This window comes from Stomoxys calcitrans, chromosome 5, assembly GCF_963082655.1.
Source record: "Stomoxys calcitrans chromosome 5, idStoCalc2.1, whole genome shotgun sequence".
Lineage (NCBI taxonomy): Eukaryota > Metazoa > Arthropoda > Insecta > Diptera > Muscidae > Stomoxys > Stomoxys calcitrans.
The window spans coordinates 78426946-78453999 of record NC_081556.1 but is presented as its reverse complement, the minus strand read 5'-3'; the positions used below and the strand labels follow the sequence as shown (position 1 = coordinate 78453999).

The window sequence follows — 27054 nt, the reverse complement described above, 5'->3', positions numbered from 1 at the left end:
TGGGGGTGAGGCTTGATTGCCTCTAAACATCATTATATCCACCACTATGGAATGGGTTACAAAAATCTAATCATTCCGTTTGTAACACCTCCAAAATTGATATGTTACCTTACAAAGTCGACCGAGCCATGTCGGTCCTTCTGCCTGTGAAAATCATATTAGCGGTTGCATGAATAAAGATATCTACTTGAAATTTTGGAAAAGTATTTCTATTGTTATTGCAGGCACAATTTTCTATGTGAAGGTAGCGATCTTAATTAAGCTCCATAGATGAGCAAGCTAATTCCGATCCATAGGACCGATTTCTGAGGGATTGTTTCCCAACACCATTGGTTATTTAAAGGTCTCAATAATATTGAGACCTATAAATGACAAGGTGAGTTATTGGCCCAATCGAGTATCATAGGCACTCAGTATTTAAGCAAGTGCCGATGCCGCTCGGCCTCTGACTGAGACTCTCCACTCGATATCGCTGATTGTTCGCAATTACTTCATATTTTTTTTCGAACCGATTACTAGCTTAGGTGTATGTCCATGGTGGCACCCTTTTTTCAACCTAACCTAACCTACTCCATATGAAGCATTTCATTATCCCCATCCTGTAGACGCGCCCGGTAACCCCCAGCTTTGATTCTCATAATGGGGATGAACACCACATAGAACGCAGATCAACGTTTAAGCCCGTGTGATGCTCATAATTATACCCTGCCGTGATGCTATATGGTGTTCTGGTCTGTTGGACGTCGCTTCAAAAGTCCACCTATTGTTCAACACTCAGCCGAGGCTGCGCTAGCTTTCTCTTTAGGCATGCAGCGGTTACGGACTGTGTTTTTGCTTCATACAATACCCGATGTTCCAGGCAGTGTGGATTGCACATTACCCAAGGACGCCAGGCAGTATATTTATTGAGTAATCAGATGATGTTTGCTGTCTTGCTGTTCAGGAAATGGAGATGTAATGTTGTGCCCATTGGTCAAGATATATGTTTGAAGTTTCCAAGAAAGTGTTTGGGCTTCATAAGATCAGTTTGAAAAGAGGGTGCGGATATTAATCCGCCCCATGCCTTAGCCAGTAATCGGCGTGTTGTGCGCTCTACATACAGGATCGAAAAAGAAAATCTATGTTGGGAAGTCCGTGCTACCAACAAAATCCCTAATCTCTAATAAGTCGGTTCATGTCTGCCATTATCTGTTAGCCGCGAAAGCCGGTCAATAACGTAGAAAATTTTCCAGCATCTCATCATATTCCCCACATGCCCAACATTTGGCATCACTTGCTACACCAATTTTGCATAAGTGAGCTCGTTGTCCTGTGTCCCGTTATGATATCGAAATCTATACGGACCTTCTTCTTCCTTTCAATAATAGCATCGTATCACGATCCGGATCTCCTTAACTGTGACTTCGTCGACCCGAAAGGCTTCGGGTTAACCGAGTTTATTGACGGCAGTGTTCTTGATTTCACTGTCAAATCGTCTGCTCTTTCATTTCGTGCCATCCTCAAAGAAGGCGTTAACCTCCATACACTCCAAGACTCTTCGTGGTCTTACCGTCCAGGTTGTTATTGCCCAATTTACTGTCCATAAAGATGTTCACACTCGAGGACGTCGAGTTAACGAGGCTTTAACGAGTTAACACCACACCATCTCGCTCATTCCGCTATTGCCCGGATCTCCAACTCCCGGTCATTGTTAGGCAGTCGCAAACAGAACTCAGTTCCTGGGCTTTCAATGTAGACCCGCAAACCCACCCTGACCTCTACCTTTGATCCATAAGTGTAGCATGAACTTCCTGGTTGAAATGGCGCAATTCCGTAAATCCAAGACTGTGCCGCTGGCAGCAGTGCACTTGATCTCAAGTGTCATGTCAGGTATCCCCTCGGAAATCTTTTCCATTCATTCCTTCTTTCTGTCTTTCCATTCCCCCATCGCCCTAAATCTCAAGCCGCAGTGACTGCCTCACACTATGGGTCAGATATCTAGAATAGTACCCATTGTCATAGTACCCATAAAAACATAACCCTTGCCTCCTGCCATCCATTCGGAGTATATGCAAGTCCCAGGCACGCTGTGAAAATAGCGGCCAGATAGTCATGCTCCTTCTGTTGTAACGCCGAAAATGTTCCATCAGGTTGGAAGCTCCTCAAGGCCTCATTTGCCATAGATTCTGTAATGATAAGCCTTCGGCCAACCTTATTAATATGACATTTCGGTGTCTCCGCGGGTCCCGTCGTATCATGTGGAAAATGCGTTTTCATCAAAAATCGAAATGTTCTCCCTTGTCTCTGGTCTCACTCCCATGGCGTCTACTAACGTTTCAGTTTGGATATGGGTTTTTGAGAGACATTTTTCATCTTGGCGGCGTCATTAACGCTTTCGAACTGGTCGCAGACATGCTTTGAGGAGGCACATTTTACCGCTCTGACCATCTAACTGTATTCTCTGTATTCTTTCTATATTATTTTTACGACGTGCTCGGTAATATAGTCTGCGGACCTATTTCTCAATGCTGTGAACTTCCATGGTCATCAAAGGTTTTTCTTGGGCTGATTTCCTTTCTCTTAGAGGACAGCTATCTTCGAAAGACCCCACTACTGCATTCATTATCTTGATGACATTGTCGTAAATTCTTCTACGCTTGGACAATTAGGTTAGGTTATGACCTAAATACGATAACTTGCGTATAGAGAAAAGACGGATTTGAGGGAACTCAATATCTTTATTTTTACATGTGACTTCCAAATATACTCCTCCAGCGTCTTCCTATAAAAAAATCATTTAAAGGATTTGAAAAAGTGATCCATGATGAAATTTGTCGTATATGAAGCCATTACACCCGATAAAATAACATCCTACAAAGAAACATAATACGCTAACCCAATTTTTGACCCTTGCCCAACCTTTTCGATTTTCACCCCTTTATAAAATTAATAATAAAATTATATTTATAATATTTTAATTAATATTTAAAAAAAATTTATGGAAGAGTTCGTGTGCCAATTTCCAGCTAATAATCAAATATTTTGCAAGATACTTGGGCTTTAATTATATGAGCGACCATATTTGTATTTTGAAGCAATTATGATTCCAACAAAAACCTGTTGTTTTTTTGACAGCACCTCTAGAATTTCAAATAGGAAATGATGATAGAACAGTACTCATCAAAAATCCAAGCACGTCATTATTTTTTGGCATTAACATGCGCTATGACGCCTTTGTTAATTGTTTTTTATTTTTGCTCATTCATTCATCCATTTGTGCCATTTAACCATATTTTAGTTTTGTTTTTAAGTGTTTCTGTTAGAAGTGCATCGACATGACTTGCCGTTTACTTTGTATGTCATTCAGCACCGCTTCTATGTTACTTTTATTTGTTAGGGTATGTGATGGCAGTATTTGTCAAAACGAAGAAGATGAGTGAGACTTCTTTTCTAGCCAACGACAGCAAAGCGGTTAGGTTAGGTTAAAAAGAGGGTGCAGATATTAATCCGCCCCATGCCATTATGGACATGCACCTACGCCAGTAATCGGCTTGTTGTGCGCTCTAAAAACTATAAAGTAACCTCTAAAAATAAAATTTAAAGTTAGGAATTCCATGCTATTTACAAAATCCTTAATTGTTTTCAATGCCACTCCCCTAAGTTGGTTCATGTCTAATATTGTGTCTCCACCTAATAACCGGTATCTGTTGGACGCGAAAGCCGGGCAATGACAAAGGAATTGCTCCAACGTCTCATTATCTTCCCCACATGCCCTACCCATGCTATCACTAGCCGCACCGATTTTATATAAGTGAGCTCGTAGTCCTATGTGAACCGTTATGATACCAATAGCTATACTGACCTCCTTCTTGCTTCCTTTCAGTAATAGCCTCGTCTTCTCACGATCTGGATCCCCCATAGGATTTTCGTCGTGCTACCGACCGTTTCGCTGATCCAACAATGTTGCATGCGCATTCGTCGCCCACTCCTCTAACTCGGACTTCGTCGACCCGATAGGCTTCGGGTTAACCAAGTTTATTGACGGCAGTCCTCTGGCATTCACCGCCAAATCGTCTGCCCTATCATTTCCCCTTACTCCGTTATGGCCCGGCACCCAAACAATGCGGATTTTCCCATCCTCAGAGATGTGGTTAATCTCCTTCTTACACTGCAAGACTGTTCATGACCTTACGACCTTGCGTTAGCACCGCAGCAGACTATGTAATACCCTAAACCACCGAGTTGACCTACGACTTTTCAAGTCTAAATCTTGTCAGACTTACATTTTTTATACTTACGGTACAGTTGCTAAAACTCGATGCCACAACAGGCACCCATAGGTGAAAATCGGCCAAACAACTGCCGTCAACATCCAATGTCCTTCCCAGGTGTAAGTTACTAACTGTTTCTAATTGAGTTGCGACGGGGGTAGTGCGCATTCTGTCCGCTTTTGTATCTTTTCTCGACTTTTCTTCTCCAGCTTAGTATCTGGACAATAATAACGCTCAAGTCTTTGCTCTCTTCCCTCCGGAAACAGGGGCAGCTCTACCCTATTCAGGATTTACAAACGAAAATTCCATTGAAGAACAGCGGGGATATCTCTCTCATATCAATGAGTGCTGTCCTACACAGGGTTAAGCTCAATGATAAGGGACTTCCTTTTTATTGCCGAGTGCGAATGGCTTGCCGCAGAGAGAAGAAAATTAAGTAGAGCAATTTATACGGCTAATAACATAGGGTACATACCCCACAAGTGTCGCCAACACTGGGAGGGGAGCACCACCGCTGGGATTTGAAAGCAGGCATTCAGCGTCAAAAGCGGACATGCTAAAGTGTAAGATATGGTGACCGCCACCCCATCCAGGGGTAGTCCCGTAAAAACAACCAGATTCTCCTCCTGGTAAAAATTACCTGCTCAATCTCCCTGGGGTCAATGCCCGTTGGCGCTCGCATATTCTTTAACCCCTGGCGCTCGCCCATCTGGAAGGCTTCCTCATCGCAGATTTAACGAGGTATGTAATAGTATAGAAGAAACGGCCACTTACGACGTAATCCGCGTAAGCCACCAACTTCACCATTACTTCTCAAAACAGCTCCGAATCCATTTCCTATCCAGAAGTTTCAAAATAGGGAATAAAATCACCTCCATGCGGAGTTGCTCTGGTCACAATCTGTCTAATCGAAACCTCCGCGAGTGAGGCGTTGATAATCCAGCCTTTCAATTTACCACATGACGGGAAACTCATATTCACACGCACACCTCACCGTATGCGACTGGGAAAGGGCGAGCTGAGAAAGGCTCAGAACAAATCCGGGGGGAATTCTGCAGCTCCGTGGAGAATACATATGGAGCCTCTAGGCTAAGGAAGATCCTATCCTCCAAACCTTTTATGATGGAATATACTCAGAAGTCAAAGAATGTATGGGCAATGTCTAGAACAGAAACACTTAGACTACACGTTGATACAACGGATAACGTGGCACCACAAGAGGTTGCCATATGTGATATGCATTCGTCGTATGTTATATATACTCTGCCTATATCAGCATGTCGTATATACCTATGGCATTTCCAAAAACAGGAAAACCTGACCACACGAAGTCGAACCACTTTCGTCCTACTAGTCTGTCATCCTTTATGCTACAGACTCTAAAGAGGTTGATACAAACAAAGCAAAGTTCCCTGGAGATCGCCTGTCTCGAAAACAGCATGCACGTAGCAACAGCAAAACCACTGAATTCTCTGTTTAACGACCTAGTCGCCTCACTGTCAAGGAGTATACCTATAATGACATGTGGTGCCATAGTCTGATCTGGTGGACGGCGCTTCAAAAGTCCTCCTACTGTTCAATACTCAGTCGGATCCAGTTCTCGGCCAGAGAGATAAGTTAAGAGTTCAGGATCAGGCCCGAAGGGCAACGAGTGAGAGACGAAAACATTTCAAAATTATGTGGTCTTATCTAGACTTTAAGAGGTCAAACCCTTTGCTGTCGCTGGCGAGAACAGTTGGCTCACTGCAAGTTCTTGGGCTTTTCAAATCGATCTGGATGGTTCAACGGTAGAAAAGCGAGAACAGATGTCTCAGTGATTGCGTCCGCCGTGACAAGTCACTGTCTAATCGGAAAACATGCTAACTGACTGAAGGTTGAAAGTGACGACTTCAGCAGAAGCTTTGAGAGCAACGTGGAAGAAGAGACCATCAAATATCTGCTGTGTATATGTTCCTCACTGGCAGGCAGAATGAGTTCCATATTAGGGTCTTATTTCTTTGAGAACTTATTTGATTTAGCGGATTTGAACAGCCGCAAGTTCTTGGGCTTTTCAAAGCGATCTGGATGGTTCAACGGTAGAAAGATATTTTCCTTCTCCTGTTCTTGTGGCACCCAACACGGCTGAAATTTAAACTGTCCATCCATTTTGTTGAGATATATGCGTTCTCTAGAGACATTAAGACATTACATCTTAGGCGCTCCTCGATTTCGTCCACACTTCAGTTAACGTACCCAATATACCAAGTCCCAGTTTTCCAAAGTACACCTCTAAGAACTCATGGTCGTCCAGTCTGCAGTGCAACCATCCGTTTAGATCGGCTCTGTCTGCTAAAGTGGTACATCACTTTTTATCACTCATAGTAGGCCCCCTTATCGTACAGAGGTAAGGGATAAAAATCCAAACCAAGTATGCAGAAGGGTCGAAAGGGTCCTGCAGATGGCATTCCACTGGGCTAGACCAAAGGGACTCAATGCTAACCCAGAAAAGACCGAAAAATAGAACGATTTCGATATCTGACTACCTCAAATACTTGGGAGTGATCATGGACAGGAAACTGAATTAGAAGTGTCATATTCAGGAGCGCATCGAGAAGGCTCACAAATGTTGGACACTACGTAGACTACGTAGGCTCGAAATTTGGTCTGAATCCGAGGATAGTCTACCTGCTCTACATGAGCGTGATTAGATCAATACTTAGTTTCTCCTGAGTAATTTGGTTAGGATAATACAACAGGTTCAGAGAACATATTATTTTGGCATATGCCGAGCGATGAGAACAACGCCCACTAGGGCACTGGAGACTATTCTAGTAATCCGACCCATAGACATACAAATTAAGTGTAAGGCAGCCATTGCGGCTATGAGACTTAAGGCGATGAGGGAATGGATAGAGGATAAGAGCAGGCCATACCATCGCGGCATAATCAAGGCGACTATAGGAAATCTGGAAGGAATGGAAGAGGTTTCCGATCTGATACCTGAGGAGACACTTGAGGTCGAGTGCGAGGCATTGCTGCCAGCGTTAAATTCTTGGATTGATGGATCCCTAGTATTCCCATCTGGAATATCATATTACACGCATTGATCGAAACTAGAGAACAGAGGAGGAGATTAACGACTTCTCTGAGAATGGCAAAATCCGCATCGTTTGGGTTCCAGGCCAAAGCGGAGTAAGGGAGAATGAAAAATTTAGACGATTTGGCAGTGAAGGCCAGAGGGCCGCCATCAACAAACTTGGTTAACCGGAAGCCTTTCGGGTTGACGCAGTCCGAGTTAAGAGCATGGGCTACAAATGTGCATGTAACACTGTGGAACAACGAAACGGTCGGCAGGAAGACGAAAATCATATGATCGTATGAAAATCATATGAGATCCGGATAGTGAGAAGACAAGACTATTAATGAAAGGAAGCAAGCAGGACGTCAGTAAAGCTTTCGGTTTCATAACAGGACACATAGGACTACGAGCTCTCTTATGCAAAATCGATGCGGCAAGTGATAGCATGTGTAGAGCATGTGGAGAAGATGATGAGACATTTGAGCATTTCCTATGTCATTGCCCGTTTTTCGCGGCTAACAAACACCGGCACTTAGGTGGGGACACAATACTAGACATAAACCAACTAAGCGGGGTGGTATGGAAAACAATTAGAGATTTGTAAGCAACTCGGAATTACTGACTTAAATTTTCTTTTCCGAGATTACTTTTTAGTTTTTGGGCGGATTGATATCACCACCTATCCTTACAGAGAAAGATCTCTGAGTTAACTGGAGTACATTTTTAACAGAACTGTTAGCATACGTTTTGTAATATCTTTCCACTGTGCATCATTTGCTATGAAAATCACGAATACTATCATTGTCTATTGAATACTTATACATATACAATACATTATTATAATTATTATTATTCGATCATTTGCAGTACACGTTTTTAACTGCATAATAATTCAATTAATTAATTTGAATATTAATTTTTATATTTTCAGGCAATTGCAACACAACCAACCTCTGTTCTTCTTAAAGTCTAATTCTTGATAGACAAATTTCGTGGAAATTGCAAAATTCCTCCCAAAGTGAAAAAAATCCCCATAATTATATGAGGTCATTTATACTTAAAATATAAAAATCAATTAATTTAAAAAGTGCACAAAAAAATAAGCAAAATTCACCTCCACATTCGTTGCAACGTAAAAAGGCCCTGTTTTCCCATCTCCTGCCCTGTGTTTCGTTGCCACCAACAAAAGCCAGTTATTTTACCAGGTGAGTTGTATGAAATGCAAAATTTACTCTTCCAACCTATCCAAGGCATAGCTGCATATATAAGTCAACAGACTTACTTGTCATAAATCCAACTGCATTTTATTGTCTCGTTATAAGACCAACGCAGCAGCGCACATACACATCACACACAAACTATGGTCAATATTTTGCTCAAACTAGTTATGATTTAAGACAAGAACAAAATCAACACTTGGATATAATAAGAAAATAAGCATTAATTAATAAATAAATAAATTAACATCTTTCAAAACAAGCGCAGCGCAGCGTGCAACAAAACAAAACAAAAACACGATAATCCCATGAGACAATGAATGAAAAGTGGTAACGGCGTAGAATTTTAAGATAACATTCTTGTCTTCATTTTTATCGCATGAATAAACCGATATTTACAATGTCGCACACAGAAAGGCCCATGGCAAATGCGATTTAAGGTCCACATATCATTTAGAACAGCACATTGAAAAAAATTGAATACCGAACAAATCTCTTTCATCTCATCAAAGCTGGAGAACTTATATGGCACATCACCCATTTCTATGGCAAATCATATAACACCAAACATTTTTCTTGGAAAAGCCGTTATTTTTGTTATTATTTTGATGTTTTTATTTCTTTCTAAAATAATTTGTTGCTTTCTACAACTTGCTTTAATCTTTGAAGTTTGAAAAGAGGTGCGTATGTTAATCCGCCCATGCCACTATGAACATACACCTAAACCAGTAATCGGCTTGTTGTGCGCTCTAAATTTTGAAAAAGTAACCTCGAAAAAAAACGTAAGTTTAGAATTCCGTGCTACTTCGAAAATCCTTAATTGTTTTCCATATGCTTCAACGTCTCATCATCCTCCCCCACATACTTTACACATGCTATCACTTGCAGCACGAATTTTGCATAAATGAACTCGTAGTCTTATGTTCCCCGTTATCATACCGAAAGCTTTACTGACCTTCTTCTTACTTCCCTTCAGTAATAGCCTCGTCTTATCACGATCCGAATCTGCCCATAGGATTTTAGCCGTCCTACCGACGGTTTCGCTGTTCCATACAGTGACACGCGAGTTCGTCGACCACGCTCTTAACTCGGACTGCCCCGACCAGAAAGACTTCGGGCTAACTAAGTTAATTGAGGGCAGTCTTCTGGCCTTCATTGCCAATTCGTCTGCTGTTTTATTTCCCCTGACTCCGCTATGGCCCGGCATTCAAATGATGCTGATTGTGCCATCCTCAGTGAAGGCACTAATCTCCTTCTTACACTCCAAGACCATTCGTGACCTTACCGTCCTGTGTAAACCACACCACCTAACCCATTATGTGATGGCCTGGATCGTTGCCTGCAGGACTGTATTATGGTCAGGCAGTATAAAACAGATCTCAGTCCCTGGGTTCTCAATGTAGATCCCCAGGCACACTCTGTCCTCAAGCTTTGATCCATCCGCGTAATCGTTTACACATTATATGCTTGTAAAATTTGAATATAAGATGGAATATAAAAATTCTTGAGTTTTTAACTTTTTACCATTTGAAAGCAGCAGAAAATGTTTGCTATTTTGCCAAAAAAAGGCAGCCATCCCACTTTCAGCAGACTTTCTGCCGTTACAGCAAAGATATTTACTGCTTTTACTTACAAATTTCTCTGAGTGTATCCTTATACTTCCCAATAGTGAAGAAGTCGGTGATGGTCTCGTTGTCGACCTTAGGTAGCATTGAGTCTCCTGTCATTCCACTGTCTGATGTCTCAATGTAGGAATCTTTGCCTATCCTAATCTTCCCAATCTAAAAAAGAGAGCTTTGGTCCCGTAGAACACCATGCCAATGTCAATGCCCACCACAAGGAGAGCTCCTCTGCTTCTTCTCACTGATGAAGACCATCCATTTCTCCGTAACCAAACCCTTGTTTTCTTTGCTTAAGACTTTCGTAGCGAATTTGCTGCCCCCTCCTTGATGAAGACCGTCGCTTTTGTGAGCTGGTTGAAGACCATCTTGCTCACCGGGACAAGCTTTGCGCACGCTTAGGGAGTGCGGATACTTCCCAATAGCTTTTTGACGGTATCAATACATTCGGCTGACGCAAAGCGCAGCATAAAGATGTTTATACTCGCAACTCATAATGTGTATGGGTGGACCCTCTTTCCGAACATGTTCGAAAATCTGCTCGTTAATCAGTTCCTCCACTTGGGACCGATTATCTGGTGGAATCCTTCCGGATGCACTGCCGATATCGAGGACTTCATACGTAAGCCACCGTAGCGCAGAGCGCTGATTCGAATCGAATCTTGGCGAGAACATCAGAAAAACGTTTCAACGCGGGATATCCCCTCCTAAGGATGGCGACATTTGTGAGATACTATGCCATGCATAGAAGTCATGGAAAAACTTCTCCTCAAAAGGCTATCACACTGCGGAACCGCCGTTCGGACTCGGCTATAAAAAGGAGGCTCCTTATCATTGAGCTTAAACAAGAATCAGACAGGTCTCTTTAATATGTGTTTAATGGTATGTTCATGGGCAAATTTGCATACGTCGCCTCTGTTATGCTTCTTTGCTACTCTGGCGTAAGAGGGCTGCCCCTTAACTTTTTCAGGGACCATCTTCCCCTTCCATGATGGCTGTGGCGTACTTTTGGTAGTCACAGTTTGGACTCAGTGACCGTGCGCGCTTCCTTCGTTCCTGTTCCGATTTTGTCTTCCTTTGCAGGCCATTGTCTGAAGTCTCCATTGCGGGAGGGCTAGCTTAGTCTTCTCAGAATACTTGAAAGCAAGGAGCTCTTTTTCTTTTTCAGCGTTTTAGCAGTGTTATGCTCTTTGGGTGATTTGATTGTCTTTCCAGCTTCAGTAGAAGTTGTTGGAATATCACTTCTATCCCTGCCTGCATCCTTCGTCGTTCCCCGAATTAATTTCTCGGTCCTCTTGAGAGCTTAACAAAGCTTTGGCTCACTGCTGCAGTCATGCCACTGACCTCATCTCTCGATTCGGCTGCAATGACTGTTTCATTGACACTGTCGCTGTCTGAGTCTGAATTGAAAACACCACCCTTACTTAAAGGCTGGGGACGAACTGCACATCCCTCTGGTTATTACATCCCTTCCACATTAGTTAATCTGACGACTGGTTGTGTACTTGAATCATTTCTCTCGACTACATGTGCCACACCTATAGGAGGGGCATAGCATGTTACGGTCTAATGCCACCACGACAGCTGTTGGGTCTTTGATGTTAGTTTTGAGCCATCTCCTGAAAGGCTTTAACATTTTTCCGATATACAGTCTATTTTTGAGGAGCTAAATGAAAAATACGTCAGTTATAGTCAAGGCTTACTTTAGTTCTTCTAAACTAACCGGTTAGTGTGAAGTTTCTCGGAACTTACTTTCAGCAGTAGCTAAGGGGTACCAACGAGGCCCCTACCTGCTTGGGAGAAAATAATATTCTATTTATAGAAAGAGTAAACTAGCTTGGTGCTTTGCTAGAAAGGAAATTGAACTTAAAATCCAACATTTTAGAAGAGCACAAAAGGGGAAGGCTTTTGTTATAAATTAGTAAAAGCGACATTGACATTATTGAGGGTTTAAATCTCGTTGGCGGTATACTGCTTACTGCTGTTGTCAGACCTATGCTGTTATATGGTGCTACCACCAAATTTCAACCTTATTTTACTCAAATCCAAAGGATGGCATTGAGAACGACACTGGTGGATCATGTGGACTTTGGGGTATACTCTAAAGCAACGATGTCCAGCTCCTTACGGTAGCGTTGATGGCTACTCACACGCATTCTTATTCACTTAGTTTCACTCGTTGTTGAGACAGCAATGAATGAACATGGGCAGTGGTATTGTACGCATCGTTTTTCTGTTTTTATTTTAAAAGCTATTATTTTTATATCCTCCACAATAGGATGGGGGTATACTAATTTCGTCATTCTGTTTGTAACTACTCGAAATATTCGTCTGAGACCCCATAAAGTATATATATTCTTGATCGTCGTGGCATTTTATGTCGATCTAGCCATGTCCGTCCGTCTGTCTGTCGAAAGCACGCTAACTTTCGAAGGAGTAAAGCAAGGCGCTTGAAATTTTGTACAAATACTTTTTATTAGTGCAGGTCGGTTGGGATTGTAAATGGGCCATATCGGTCCATGTTTTGATATAGCTAAACCGATCTTGGGTCTTGACTTCTTAAGCCTCTAGAGGGCGCAATTCTTATCAGTTTTAAATGAATTTTTGGAAGAAGTATTTTGTTATGATATCCAATAACTGTGTCAAGTATGGTTCAAATCGGTTCATAACCTGATATAGCTGTTATATAAACAGATCTGGGGACTTGACTGCTTGAGCTTCTAGAGGGCGCCATTCCTATCCGATTTGGCTGAAATTTTGCACGTAGTATTTTATTCTTACTTTTAATAACTGTGTCAAATAAGGTTCAAATCGGTTTATAACCTGATATAGCTGCCATATAAACTGATCTGGGATCTTGACTTCTTAAGCCTCTAGAGGTCGCAATTATTATCCGATTTGCCTGAAATTTTGTGGGACGGATCCTCTCATGACCATCAACATACGTGTTTATTATGGTCTGAATCGATCTATAGCCTGATACAGCTCCCATATAAATCGATCTCTCTATTTTACTTCTTAAACCCCCAAAGGGCGCAATTCTTATTGGAATTGGCTGACATTTTTCACAGGTCTCCAACATATAATTTAATTGTGGTCCCACCCGGACCATATCTTGATATCGCTCTAATAGCAGAGCAAATTTTTTCTTATATCCTTTTTTGCCTAAGAAGAGATGCCGGGAAAAGAACTCGACAAATGCGATCCATGGTGGAGGGTATATAAGATTCGACCCGGCCGAACTTACCACGCTTTTACTTGTTATTGATAAAACTCTTGGAAGGCCTAAAAACCTTTTCTTATTTCATGTTTATTTTTCCAAAACACGTATCAATAGGTCCAAATCTGAAATCAAAACCAGCCCTCGAAAGATGGTAGATGGTCTGTAAATACTTCAAGATAAAAGGGCCCATCTAAACTTGAAGAGGTCAAACGCTTTGCCTTGATCAAAAATCTCACTCATAGTGTTCTTCAAAACAGGTTACTGTCCGATTGGAAAGCATGCTGAACATGAACATTAACATGTCAAGTATCGATTTCTAAAGCAACTGTCCTTCGCTAATGTTCCACTAGAAGTAGTCTTTCTTCTCCTGTGGTTATTTTAAAAATTAAGAAGGAAATGAGACATAAACCTCTCCAGAATTTTTTAGGGAATAACGTATCAGTTACAGATTGACATATTTATTCCAATAAAGTTAATAAAATTGGTTCAAATACATTACAGTCATACAGACAATTCTTTGTCAACAAGTCTCCATAACATCATTATTCACTGAATCCCCATTCGCCACACTCAATCCGCTAAATAAATGTTTACAAAGCAATTTGACTTGGAATCGTTTGATGGCATTACATTTAATAAATCCATACAATAATCATTGCAATGAGGTCTATATATGGAGGCATTTGTTTTTGTTTTCTCGAACACACGTAGAAAAAATTGTCTTTACTATTAGTACCGTATAAGGGCCAGCACTAAATTATTTTTAGGTGAAATGTTTTGCGCTGGACATCAACTCGCATGTGTAATTAGGTTTTCGGGCACATATATGTAAAAATTACGAAAATCATAATTTCAATCAATTCAATTAAAAAATTGCATATTCAATTCAAAACTAGCAAATATGTTCAAACTGTAAAAACTGCGGTTGACAAATGACAACATTATAACAAATTACTGACGAACGTATATATGGGAGCTGTATCTAATTTTGAACCCATTCCGGGCAAACTTCTCAGATAATGTGGTAGTCGTCGAGGAAAGCGTTGTGCAAAATTTTGGCAAGATTGGTCAAACAATTCGCTTGCAGTGGCTCATGGGGCGAAAATCTTGCGATATGACAGCTATATCTAAATCTGGGCCGATTTCTATGAAATTCACCAGTAATATTGAAAGTCATAAGAAAATCCTTCCTGCAAAATTTCGACAGAATCGGATAACAAATGAGCACTTTTGCAATATATGTTCGGACGAACATATCTATAAGAGCTATATCTAAATCTGAACCGGTTTATGGCAAACTTCTCAGATACTGTGGCAGTCGTCGAGGAAAGCGTTTTGCAAAATTTTGGCAAGATGGATCAATGAATGCGCTTGCTGTGACTCTAGAAGTTAAAATCGGGCGATATATATATATGAGAGCTATATATAAATCTGAACCGATTTCCATGAAATTCACCAGTAACATTGCGAGTCAAGAGAAAATCCCTCTTGCCGAAAATCGGTTAAAAAAAGACCATTTTATTGCAATATTACTGCAAATCAAACAATTTCTCGGAAACGACTTAACCGATTTGCAATCGGATTGATTCGTTTGAAAGCCAATAATAATATCTACAATTCCATACTTCTTTTGTCTACCTAGCACTCACAGTTTCCGGATATAGAATAATTTTATGTTAGGTCATTCAGGAAGTGACTTGTGCGGATGGAATATGTAATTTTCGTGTTTCTCGGAAACGACTTAACCGACTTGCAATCGGATTGATTCGTTTGAAATGCAATAATAATATCTACAATTCCATCCTTGTTTTGAAAACCTAGCACTCGCAGTTTCCGAGATATAGAATAATTTTTGTGGGTCATTCTTGAAGTGACTTGTGCGGATGGAATATGTAATTTTCGTGTTTCTCTGAAACCACTTAACCGATTCGCAATCGGGTTGATTCGTTTGAAAACCTATAATAATGTCTACAATTCCATACTTGTTTTGTCTACCTAGCACTCACAACATGCCTGTACCAAATTTGAAGATGATCGGATGAAAACTGCGACCTGTACTTTGTACACAAATTAACATGGACAGACAGACGGACATAGCTAAATCGAATCAGAAAGTGATTCTGAGTCGATCAGTACACTTATCAATGGGTCTATCTCTCTTCCTTTTGGGTGTTACAAACAAATTCACTAAGTTTTAATACCCTGTACCACTTTAGTGATGTAGGGTATAAAAATATTGAAATTTTCAATTAATCCAATTAAAGCAATGATTGGAATTTTTTAATTTTTATTGACATTAATATACAAACAAAAATTTAAATATTTTTAATTTTCAAAAACACGTGTTCTTGTTAAAAGAAGAAATTTTTACAAAGTGCTTCTCTAAAAAAATGCTTACAAAATAATTGACTTGATTGCTACTTGACGGAAAAATTGCTTTTAAGTAAAGTTATGACTTAAAGTATTTAAGTTTGGCCGAGTCGAGCCTTTTATAACCTCCCCCATTAATCGAATTCATTTAGTTGTTTGGCATTTTAGGTAACTTTTTGTTTAAATTCGGATAGAATTACGCCTTCAAGTTACTAAATAAGTCAAGAACGGCTTATTTGGGTGCTACATCAAGTTATGGAACGATTCAAACCAAACTCGGCATAAAAATTGCAAACCTCAAGAGAACATCATACCACTCAAGTACTTGAATCACTCAAGTACATCATACCACTCAAGTACTTGACATAACTTAAAATTATCAATGTTGCAGAGAACCTATTTTAACATGTCAACTGGCCTTTAAACTCAAAAAAGAAAAGAATATAAAACAAGTAAAAGCGTGCTAAGTTCGGCCGGGCCGAATCTTATATACCCTCCACCATGGATCGCATTTGTCGAGTTCTTTTCCCGGCATCTCTTCTTAGGCAAAAAAGGATATAAGAAAAGATTTGCTCTGCTATTAGAGCGATTTCAAAATATGGTCCGGTTTGGACCACAAATAAATTATATGTTGGAGACATGTGTAAAATGTCAGCCAATTCGAATAAGAATTGCGCCCTTTGTGAGCTCAAGAAGTAAAATAGAGAGATCGATTTATATGGGAGCTGTATCGGGCTATATACCAATTCAGACCATAATAAACACGTATGTTATTGGTCATGAGAGAATCCGTCGTACAAAATTTCAGGCAAATCAGATAATAATTGCGACCTCTAGAGGCTCAAGAAGTCAAGATCCCAGATCGGTTTATATGGCAGCTATATCAGGTTATGAACCGATTTGAACCATATCATAACCAAATACTACGTGCCAAAATTCATTCAAATTGGATAAGAATTGCGCCCTCTAGAGGCTCAAGAAGTCAAGAACCAAGATCGGTTTATATGACAGCTATATCAGGTTATGGACCGATTTGAACCATACTTGGCACAGTTGTTGGATATCGTAACAAAACACATCGTACAAAATTTCATTCCAATCGGATAAGAATTGCGCACTCTAGAGGCTCAAGAAGTCAAGACCCGAGATCGGTTTATATGGCAGCTGTATCAGGTTATAAACCGATTTGAACCATACTTGGCACAGTTGTTGGATGTCATAACAAAACACGCCGTGCAAAATTTCATTGCAATCGGATAAGAATTGCGCACTCTAGAGGCTCAAGAAGTCAAGACCCAAGATCGGTTTATATGGCAGCTGTATCAGGTTATGGACCGATTTGAACCATACTTGGCACAGTTGTTGGATGTCATAACAGAACACGTCGTGCAAAATTTCATTCTAATCGGATAAGAATTGCGCACTCTAGAGGCTCAAGAAGTCAAGACCCAAGATCGGTTTATATGGCAGCTGTATCAGGTTATGGACCGATTTGAACCATACTTGGCACAGTTGTTGGATGTCATAACAGAACACGTCGTGCAAAATTTCATTCCAATCGGATAAGAATTGCGCACTCTAGAGGCTCAAGAAGTCAAGACCCAAGATCGGTTTATATGGCAGCTGTATCAGGTTATGGACCGATTTTAACCATACTTGGCACAGTTGTTGGATGTCATAACAAAACACGTCGTGCAAAATTTCATACCAATCGGATAAGAATTGCGCACTCTAGAGGCTCAAGAAGTCAAGACCCAAGATCGGTTTATATGGCAGCTATATCAAAACATGGACCGATATGGCCCATTTGCAATACCAACCGACCTACACTAATAAGAAGTATTTGTGCAAAATTTCAAGCGGCTAGCTTTACTCCTTCGGAAGTTAGCGTGCTTTCGACAGACAGACGGACGGACGGACGGACGGACGGACAGACGGACGGACATGGCTAGATCGACATAAAATTTCACGACGATCAAGAATATATATACTTTATGGGGTCTCAGACGAATATTTCGAGTAGTTACAAACAGAATGACGAAATTAGTATACCCCCCATCTTATGGTGGAGGGTATAACAAATATTAAAACCAAGTAAAAGCGTGCTAAGTTCGGCCGACTCTTATACACCCTCTACATGGATCTCTTTTTAGGCAAACAAAGGATTATGGATAAGAATTGCTTTGCCATTGGAGCTACATCAGGTCCATAACCTGGTTCGGGCCAGCCAATCGGATAAGAAATCGGTTTATATGGAAGCTATTTCAGGTTTATTGACCGGTTCAGGCCATATTTGACATGTATATTGAAGATCATAGAAGTTGTTGTGAAAAATGTCAGCCAAATCAGACAAGAACTTAGTCCTATAGGGGCTCAAGAAATAAAATCGGGGGATCGGTTTATATGGAATCTTTATCCGGTTATTGGTGTGCAATATTTGGCACGTATCTTATATATAAAAATTCGCTATGAAAAATTTCATCCAAATCAGGTAATAATTACCGATCTCCTGTTTATACTTTTTATACACGGGAGATCGGTTTATATGGGAGCTATATCAGTTGTTGTACCTATTCGGACCATACATAATCATCAGTTGAATGACATATAAAACATCATAGTACAAAATGTCGGATTAGAATTGCGCTCCTAGAGGCTTAAGAAGTGCAATCGGGAAATCGGTTTATAGGAAAGCTATATCAAAACATGGGCCTCTATGGCCCATTTGGGAGGAGAGAATGTTCCATTTACAGAAAGGGCAAAATACCTGGGTGTTTTGCTGGACAGAAAAGTGAACTTCAAATCCCATATTTTGCAAATGGCAAGAAAGACCCTTGCCTATACACCTGCAAGAGAGCCATTGGCAAAAGTTGGGAAAGTTTAGACCGCGTATAATGCATTGGGTATATACTGCAGTTGTCAGACCTATAATGCTATATGGTGTTGTGATCTGGTGGGCGGCTCTTCAAAAGTCCGCCTACTGCTCAATACTTAAACAGATCCAAAGGATGCACTGAATTTAATGATACATCTTATGGCTCTGGACATTGTGGCTAGACAAATTGCAGCGACCATTAACGTGAGGTTAAGGGAGCTTTCTCATTGGTCATGTGGCGGCTACGGACACTGTGTTATCCTTGGTACAATATTCGATAATCCAGGCAGTGTTTACACCCTACCAAAGCCGATTTTTGATAAAAAGTACTGTACCTGATAGAACCGATTGGAACTACGATATCCCAGGTAACAGAAGTTACATAGACTTCTATACCAATGGTTCCAAACTAAACGACCAGGTAGGCTTTGGGGTGTACTCTAAAGATCTAGGACTGGTCATATCGTAGAGGTTACTCGACCACTACAGTGTGTATCAAGCAGAGATCCTTGCAATTTAGAAAGTGGTGGAATGGCCAACATATAATGTCATTACGACGATTGGCATAAATATCTTCTCAGGCAGCCAGGCATCCATTAAATCACTGGAGAACGTATTTCCGAACACAAAAACGACTGTCGCATATCGCTCAACGAGATGGCTGAACAGTTCAAAATTCACCTGTTCTGGGTACCGGGCCACAGAGATATCCCAGGGAATTGTAAAGCGGACGAGCTTGCGAGACTAGGAACTACCCTACACATTCCAGGGATACTGTGAGTATGCCTCTAGCGACATGTAAGCTAAGTTTTCAGGACCAGGCACGATGGACAATGAATGATTGTCACAAAGAGAGGGCATTTCCAAAAGCATTCCAAAACCGCGTGGCCTAATCTAGACTTGAAGAGGTCTACCGCTTTGCTGTCTTTGGCTAGAACAGAAGTCTCAGCCATTGTGTCCATCATGACAGGTCACTTTCCAATCGGAAAACATACGGAAAGACTGAAGGTTGCCAGCAACGACTTTTGCAGAAGCTGTGAGGACATCGAAGAAGAAGAGACTATAGAACAACTTCTGTGTATGTGTCCCTCTCTAGCAATCAGAAAGAGTTTCACTTTAGGTTCTCATTTCTTTGAGAACCTGTCAGGTTTAGCGGATGTAAACATTCGCAAGCTATTGGCTTTTTAAAGCGATCTGGATGGTTGAACGGTAGGAACTAGAAGGCATCTTCCTTCTTCTGTTCCTGTGGTATCACAATGGACGAAAACGTCTAAATGAGTCTGATGGCAGACTGCCACTTAAAGCTTACCTAACCTTACCTTACCTATGGCCCATTCACAATCCCAACCGACCGAAATAGACGCACATACAGACAGACATGCCTTAATCACCTTAGAGTGTAAAACGATCAAGAATATATGTAGATTATTGGGTCTCAGATCAATATTTTAATGTGTTATAAACGAAATGACGAAATTAGTATACCCCATCCTATGGTGGAGGGTATGACAAGTAAAAAGGTATTTGAATACCCACCATGTCGGATATAAGTTTAAACCAACTGAAAAAAATTCGGAAGACTACTCAGAAGAAGACTTGGGCAAGACAATTTAGATTTTCCAAGCATAGAAGACACTGACGACAATATCAACAGGATTACGACTGCACTTGTCTTTCGAATATAGCTGTCCTCTTCCAGAAAGGAAATCAGCCTAAGAAAACCCGTGGATGACAGGGGAGACTGAGCACGTCGTAAAAAAGCTGAAGTTTACTGGGGTGTGTATTACACACAGCTCTAGGAATACAATAGACTATCAGAGCAGCGAAACGTGCCTACCGGAAGCTTTTCTGCAAACAGGTCGATAGCGTTAATGATGCCACCAAAATGAAGACGTTTCTCTCAAAAACCCAAGTCCAAACTAAAACTTTAGTAGACGACATGGGAGTGAGGGCAGAGACAACGGAGGACATTTTGGGGTTTTTGATAAAATCGCCTTTTCCACATGATATGACGGGATTCACGGAGACACCGGAAAAGAAAGCCTTGAGGAGCTTTCAACCACTTAAGTAACCCGAACCTGATGAAATATTTGCGGCGTTATTATAAATAGGGTTACTATCGTGCGCCCCATCTGACCCTATATTCACAGCGTGCCTAGGACTTGCATAGACCCCGAAAGCGTTGCAGAAGGCAAGGGTGGTATTTATAATCAAGCCCGACAAGGCAAGTTGCACGACACCAAAGGCCTACAGATCTATAAGCCTTACCTCTTTCTGCTCAAACCATGGAACGTATCGTAGACACCATGATAAAGAGTAGGAAATCCAGCGAACTGCTGAAGTACAATCAATACGCCTATGTCAAGGGAAGGTCGGTGGAGACTGTCCTGTATCTGGTTGTTCATAAAAATGAAGAATCCTTCGAAGCTAAAACGTACATTGGCGGTATGCATTGACATCGTGGAGGCTTTTAACAATGTGCGAACCGACACACTGATCCAATCGTTAGACCAGTACCGAGAAAACGGGGTCCTAAGAGACTGGATACACTATATGCTAAGGAACAGGTGGATAAATTTTGGACCCCACGACGCAAATATAAGGGAGAAAATTGCACAAGGCACGCCATTTGTCCCCACTACTATGGGTGACCACCATACATAACCTATTACGGATGCTGACAGAGGAGGGATTTGAACCCGTCTACTACGCAGACGATATTACAACACTTCTAATGGGTAAGGATCCGAACCAGTTATGCGGAGGGGCTGAAAGGGTCTTGCAGATTGCACACAACTGGGCTAGACGAAGGGGTCTCAATGTTAACCCATAGAGGACTGAAATCTGCCTGTTCACGAGGGAGACGAAGGTAGGCCAATTTGATGCAACATGTTTCCTTAATATAACGATTTCGATATTTAACAACGTCAAATACTTAGGAGTGATCTTGGACAGGAAACTGAATTGGAAGAGTAACATTCAGGAGTGTACCGAGAAGGCTCACAGATGTTGAGCACTATTTAGACGGGGCGTAGACTCGAGGATAGTCCACTGGCTTTACAGGAGCGTGATTAGACCAATACTTACTTACGCCTCAGTAGTTTGGTGGACTGCTATGAAGAAAAAGTGCAACATAAGGACCATACAACAAGTTCAGAGAACATGTTGTATTGGCATAGACGGAGCGGTGAGGACCACACCCACTAAGTCACTAGAGATTACCGACCCATAAATATACAAATTAAGTGTAAAGCTCCACTGTGGCTATGAGACTTTAGGCGATGGGAGAAGGGCTATGAGACTTTAGGCGATGGGAGAATGGATAGAGAATAGGAGCAGGTCATACCATTGCGGTATAATCGAGGCAACGATAGGAAACCTGGAAAGATTGGAAGAGGTTTCTGATCGGCTACCCGAGATGACACTTGTGGTTGAGAGCAAGGCACTGCTGCCAACCGCACTGTTTTGGATTGACGGATACCTGGTATTCCCATCAAGAAGATCATGCTACATAAATGGGTTAATGCTAGAGGACGGAGTGGGCCTGGGGGTCTCCATTTGGAACCCAGGGACTGAGATCTGTTTTCGACTGCCTAACCAAAATATGGTCCTTCAGGCGGAAATCCGAGCGATAAAGGGATGCGTGAGGTGGTATGGTGTAAACTCGAGGACGTCGAGTGTGAACATCTCTACGGACAATTAACTGGCCATCAGGACAATAACTAGCAGGACGGTTAGGTCACGAACAGTCTTGGAGTGTAAGGAGGAGATTAACGCCTTCTCCGAGGATAGCACGACCCGCATTGTTTGGATGCCGGCCACAGCAGAGTAAGGGGGAATGAAAATCATACGAATTGGCAGTAAAGGCCAAAGGACTGCCGTCAATAAACATGGTTAACCCCAAGCCTTTTTGGTCGATGCAGTCCAAGATAAGGGCTTGGACTACGGACGCGAATATAATACGGTGGAACAGCGTAACGGTCGCTGGGACGGCGAAAATCCTATGGGCAGATACGGATCGTAAGAAACGAAACTATTACTGAAAGGAAGTAAATAGGAGGTCAATATAGGTTTTGATATCATAACGGGACACATGGGACTACACCTATGCAAAATCGGTCCTGCAAGTGATAGCATGTGTAGGGCATGTGGGGAAGGTGATGAGACGTTGAAGCATTTGCTATGTCATTGTTCGGCTTTCGCGGCTAACAGACATCCGTATTTAGGTGGGGACACAATTCCAGACATGCACCAACTTAGGGGCGTGATATGGAAAACAATTAGGGATTTTGTAAATAGTACGGAATTTCTGACTTGGTTTTTTTTCGATGTTACTTTTTAGTATTACTTGCTTAGATGTATCTCCATAGTGATATAGTGGCATTCATATCCACACCCTCTTTTTAACCTAACCTAACGTCGAATATATACTACTGTGGGCAAAAATCAGTAAGACTTTTTAATTTATATTTCGTGGCGAAATTCGAATAGGTTGATGTAGGTCGTTACGAATTGCAAATGGGCCTTATCAGTTCATATTTGGTTATAGTAACCATATAAAGTGGACCTTCGCTTTAATTTCTTGAGCACCTACAAGACACAATTGCTATCTGATTTGCCTGAAATTTTGCACGAAGTGTTCTGTTACAATTCCAACATCTGTGCCATGTACGTTCTAAATCGGTCCATTACCTGATATTGATCCCATATAAACCGATCGCCCGATTTAACACTATTTTCCCCTGGAATCCAAAATTACTATCCGATTTGGCTGAAATGCACGCAGTGCACAGTAACGACTTCCAATTGCCGTAACAAGTTCTATCCAAATCGAGGTACGTTGATTGGGCAAAGGTCCGTGGCCACCCGTATAAATAACTCCGCCGCTGGGGCTCTCCAAAAAATTTCGGGTGTTGGGTGTAGTTTTGTTGTTTTTGTTATCGTAGCAGTGTGTAGTGCACTCAGGCGGCAGCCCTTGGGCGATGAAGGACTCCATCGTGTTAATCCAGCTCGTGGAACCGGCTGCGGGATGTATGGGTCTTTGAAATCTCTTTCCCTTTAAATTGTAAGGGACAAAATATCCTTTTATTGAATTACCTTAAGCGCCATACTTGAATAATTTTAAAGATTCGATACAAAAATGATTGAATCAATTAATTTTTATTTAAAATTATAAAATTTTCAATTGCGATTGAAAAAATTCCAGATACAATCAAAAAATTGATTGAATCAATTACTTTTTATACCCACCAGCGAAGGATGGGGATATATCAATTTTGTCATTCCATTTGCAACACATCGAAATATCCATTTCCGAGCCTATAAAGTATATATATTCTTACTCAGCGTAAAAATCTAAGACGATCTAGACATGTCCGTCCGTCTGTCCGTCTGTCTGTTGAAATCACGCTACGGCCTTTAAAAATAGAGATATTGAGCTGACACTTTGCACAGATTCTTTTTTTTTGTCCATAAGCAGGTTAAGTTCGAAGATGGGCTATATCGGACTATATCTTGATATAGCCCCCATATAGACCGATCCGCCGATTTAGGGTCTTAGGCCCATAAAAGCCACATTGATTATCCGATTTTGCTGAAATTTGGGACAGTGAGTTGTGTTAGGCCTTTCGACATCCTTCGTCAATTTGGCTCAGATCGGTTCAGATTTGGATATAGCTGCCATATAGACCGATCCTCCGGTTTAGGGTCTTAGGCCCACAAAAGCCACATTTATTATCCGATTGTGATGAAATTCGGGACAGTGAATTGTGTAAGGCCCGTCGACATCCTTCGTTAATTTGGCCCAGATCGGTCCAGATTTGGATATAGCTGCCATATAGACAGATCCTCCGATTTAGGGTCTTAGGCCCATAAAAACCACATTTATTGTCCGATTTTGCTAAAATTTGGGACAGTGAGTTGTGTTGGACCCTTCGACACCCTTCATCAATTTAGCCCAGACCGGTCCAGATTTGGATATAGCTGCCATATAGACCGATCTGTCGATTTAGGGTCTTAGGCCCATAAAAGCCACATTTATTATCCAATTTTGCTGAAGTTTGGGACAGTGAGATGTCTTAGGCCCTTCTATATCTTTCTTAAATTTGGCCCAGATCGGTTCAGATTTGAATATAGCTGTCATATAGACCGATTTCTTGATTTAAAGTTTTGGGCCCATAAAATGCTCATGTATTGTCCGATGTCGTCGAAATTCAGGACAGTGAGTTAAGTTAAGCCTCTTGACATACTTCTGCAATATCACACAGATCGGTCCAGATTTTGATATAGCTGCCATATAGACCGATATCTAGGTTTTAGGTTTTGGGGCCATAAAAGACGCATTTATTGTCCGATGTTGCTGAAATTTGAGACAGTGAGTTTAGTTAGGCTCTTCCACGTCCTTCTACAATATTGCCCAGATCGGTTCAGAATTGAATATAACTGCCATATAGACGATCTCTCGATTTAAGGTTTTGGGCCCATAAAAGAGGCATTTATTATCCGATTTCACCGAAATTTGGGACAGTGCTTTGTGTTAGGATCTTCGACATGTTTCTGCAACTTGGCCCAAATCTTTCCAGATTTGGATATAGCTGCCATGTAGACCGATATCTCGATTTGAAGTCTTGGCCACATAAAAGGCGCATTTATATCCGATTTCACTGAAATTTGACTCAGTGACTTATGTTAGGCTTTTCGACATCCGTGTTTTATATGGTTCGTATCGGTTTATTTTTAGATGTAGTTACTGTACTAATTAGCATTTAATCCAAATCGGAACATATTTTGATATAACTGCTATGGCACATAAGGTATGAAATATTGACCGAATTTTGATGAAAGGTGGCTTACATATATACCGAGGTGGTGGGTATCCAAAGTTCGGCCCGGCCAAACTTAACGGCTTTTTACTTGTTTTTATTGAAAACGGCAAAAATTTCAATCACAACTGTAATTGAAAAAATCATATTCAATTAAAAACTGATTTAATCACTCAATTTTTTAATCGAAAACGATTTTATTCTCAATTAAAGTTTTAATTGAAAATTATTTTGCAATTTTTTTTTCTGTGTATGTATATTATTATAAACTTACTATCGCTTAAATCTTTCAAGTTGCGTGTGGTAGTTGATACAGATTTATATGTACATATTTCATTGACTTTAGTATTTGAATCGTAATGATTACGTTCGCCTGTCTATAGCGTGTCTAAAGCGTCTATTCCTAGAAATGAGGTTGTAGGTCTGTGATTGTTCCAGGCAAAATTGTAACATCACAGATTTTCGTATAATTACACAGGTGTAATACATTCCATGCATAGCGGTACATCCGACCCAATATTCATGAACGAGTTCATGGGCACTTTATCGCATCTGGCATACATAATTATTGATTTCGATTTATCGCATTCAATGGAAAACGGACAAGTGTTTTACTATAATAAAAAAAACTTACAAATTTAGATTCATGCGAATTGAATACCTTAATTGTAGACTTCTTCGTAGTCAATTGTACTCATTACGTCTAAAATGGAACGAATTATTTACTTTGAAACAGGGATCCGGAGCGGCTACCTTTTTTCCTCCTCGCTCCCGCTCCGGTCCACGCTTTGCTCCGGCAATTGTTTTGTGGCTCCGCTCCGCGCTCCTTTGCTTTTAAATTGACTATTTATTTTTATTAAATTTTCTTCTTATACACACCGTGCCCTATGAAGTGATATATAAATTTAGTCATTACATTTACAACATCAAGCTATATTCAACTCCGATTATATGTAATGTTGATCGCCGTCTACATCGGCCTATATTCTTATGAAGCCCCAATTTAACCGATCTCCTGAATTTATTTCTTGAGCCTATTGCTAATTTGGGTGAAATAGTGCATAATTTCTCCAATTCCCGTACAATCCGACCTCCCATGTAGAGTGGGGGGGGGGGGGAAATTATTATTTGATTTGACCGAAATTTTGCGCAGTGTTTACTCCTATAACCTCTAAAATCCCTGCCAAGTATGGTCTGAATCTGTGTCTGTTGCTCCTATATAAACAGATCATCCGACTTTGCTCCTAAAGCACATACCGGAGGCAACTCCTGCAAATGCAAATTTTGCCCATGAATATTCCATTAGGAAACAGGGGCAAACTTCTCACATATCAATGAGTGCAGTCCGATTCAAGTTTAAGCTCAATGATAAAGGGCATCCTTTTTGTAGCCGAGTCCGAACGGCGTGCCACAGTGCGACACCTCTTTGGAGAGAAGTTTTACATGGCATAGTACCTCACAAATCTTGCCAGCATTAGGAGGGGAAAACCACCGCTGAAAATTTTTTCTGATGGGCTCGCCAGGATTCGAACACAGGCGTTCAGCGTCATAGGCGGACATGCTAACCTCTGCGCTACGATGACCATTGCGCTACGGTGGCTAGGAGGCAATTCTTAGCCAA

The 27054-nt window shown here is 41.0% G+C and overlaps 1 protein-coding gene across 1 annotated transcript in view; it reads left to right on the top strand.

Annotated features, from left to right (window-relative positions):
• The window catches only part of LOC106096026 (calcium release-activated calcium channel protein 1), a 168168-nt gene that overhangs the window by 982 nt on the left and 140132 nt on the right, over window positions 1-27054 (top strand). The window contains exon 2 of the mRNA XM_013263539.2: window positions 8240-8513. The gene's annotated coding sequence lies outside the window, so the exon portion shown is untranslated. The remainder of the gene's footprint in view (window positions 1-8239; window positions 8514-27054) is intronic.